This window comes from Tupaia chinensis, unplaced genomic scaffold, assembly GCF_000334495.1.
Source record: "Tupaia chinensis unplaced genomic scaffold, TupChi_1.0 Scaffold000263_1, whole genome shotgun sequence".
NCBI classification, from domain to species: Eukaryota; Metazoa; Chordata; class Mammalia; order Scandentia; family Tupaiidae; genus Tupaia; species Tupaia belangeri.
In genome coordinates this window covers 1,369,734-1,371,864 of record NW_006159743.1, presented here as the reverse complement: position 1 = coordinate 1,371,864, position 2,131 = coordinate 1,369,734, and the positions used below count along the sequence as shown (strand labels likewise).

The window sequence follows — 2,131 nt, the reverse complement described above, 5'->3', positions numbered from 1 at the left end:
AAGTGATAAAGACACAAAACCAAAGATGCATTTTCCACTAAAACCATATGCAAGAATTTTAAGCTTTCTGTCAACATTCTGTACCAGCGCCTGCCCCCCTATGAAAGGAAGAAGCTTGGTCATGACTGTCCATCCCATCTCAAGGCTTCCAGTCTTTGAAGGAGGGTGTTTCCAAATGCTTCCCGGTAGGCAGGGCTGAGCGAATCCAACAGGGAGTAGACCGTCTCATGGTAGGGCGTCTGTTTGCTCACTGGGACCTGTTATATTTAATAGGCTCATGTCATTCCTCAAACAACAAATTGACTTGCTTACTATGTGGCCTATCCAGGTCCACTATTCTAGAATGAAGATGGAAGACCAACACCCCTATACTGGTCTCACCTGAGGCGCTGAATCGGTTAGCCAAAGACAGGTAAGAGAGTCTGATGAACCCAATAACTGTTCAGTCCTTCCACCTAAGACAGGAAGCCCATCATAGCTATGGGACTCTCCAATGACGGGTAAGGATGGACATATGGTTCCATAAATGACTCCAACCTAAGACAAGCATGATTCCCCCAGGCCTTTTCCTCATCTCTCAAATTAAAACAGAAAAGGAGGATATATGGGAGGCTGCGCACCAGTGAGTCTGCCGAGGTCATTTTCATGAGTCTCTTACTCTTGCCATCTTAGGCTCAGAGAGCAAACAATTACACAATGCCAAAGGCCACAGTTGGCTCCCCTTCAAAACCTCACCTTCAAAACCATACTATCCGGCACCTCATGATTGGTCCACAAAGCAACCAATCATAACCCACCTTTTACAATCCTTCATTTAACCAGTCACCACCCACCAACATGTATATAATCACGATCCCTGGCCCACAATTGCCAGACGACCCTGAAGACCCTGAAGAGTTAAAACACTGTGTCATCTCCATGTTGTAATATTGCAGCCGCTCATCCCATCTCTCACTCCTTCCCTCAGGAAACCTGTTCCACTGTCCTGCGGGTCAGGACAAGCTGTCACAGAAGCCCTCCCCGAAGGCCCAGCAGTGATGCTTAGTGTCGTTATCTTTAAAGGAGATCTCACACTTGCTACAGCTCAGGATTTGGGAGTAGGGCCTCTAGTAGGCGCGGGAACGATCTGGTCTGTCAGCCAGGAGATCATAGCCTTCATGTGCCCCAGGCTAAACTCAGACACTGAGCCAGGAAGTTCATCTCATCCAAAAGGTGCTGGGCAGCATTGCTGTTGTCCTTCAGAAACCCATCAGTTCCAGGCCACACAGGCACTGTCTCTGTGTGCACTGCCCTATCCATAGGACCTTGGTTCCCAAACCAGTACTGCCAGCTACGATAGACCATGCCCCAGTTAGGACATTCAATCACATACCCAGACCAGGAATGCTTCGCAAGACCCGTCCAGGGAGAGTCGGTGGAAGCAGATGTCCTGGGCACTACGCTGGCTTCCTTGCCTCTCTCATAGCAGGCCTTGCAGGTGTAAATGTGACTGTCATACTGTGGGAGTAACTGCAGTGGTTCTTGGCTTCGTGAGGCACTCCTTCCTTCCCATGGTTCATGCTATTCTTACATCCAACCCCCACAGGTGAGGCACAAGGAGGAGCAGGTGAGGTACTCATTCAGGAAAAAGATTTGTGGGCCATCTGGTCATCAGGGATCTCACTGCTGAAGCGGTCACTCAGTGCCTTCAGAGCTTTGAAGATGACCCCCAGGTACCGTGGAGAAGGGGTAGTGTTGTTCTCCAGTTGCTGCTCCAAAGCATGTCAAAGCCCAGAGAAGTCTGTGGGAGGGTTGTGAGTCCTCATCCCCTTGTAGTGAATGGAACTCCAGGCTTCAGGGAAGCAGCCCAGCTTCCATAACCGGTCCCGGATTGTGGGAAACTGCACATCAGTGAGTCCGAGAGGCCATTTTCATGAGTCTCTTACTATCGCCATCTTAGGTCTCAGAAAGCAAACACTCTTACACAATGCCAAAGGCCACGATTGGCTACCTTATGACTGGCATATAGAGCAGCCAATCACCGCTCAGCAACATGTATATAACCATGATCCCTGGCCCACAATAAATGGATGATCCTGAAGAGCAGTAACACTGTGTCGTCTCTATGCTGTTTGTCCCGTCTCTCACTCTT

The 2,131-nt window shown here is 49.4% G+C and overlaps 1 protein-coding gene and 1 pseudogene across 1 annotated transcript in view; both read right to left on the bottom strand.

Annotated features, from left to right (window-relative positions):
• The window catches only part of MCOLN2 (mucolipin TRP cation channel 2), a 78,806-nt gene that overhangs the window by 48,154 nt on the left and 28,521 nt on the right, over positions 1–2,131 (bottom strand).
• Positions 993–2,131, bottom strand: part of LOC102471965 (zinc finger FYVE domain-containing protein 1-like) — a 2,171-nt pseudogene continuing 1,032 nt past the window's right edge.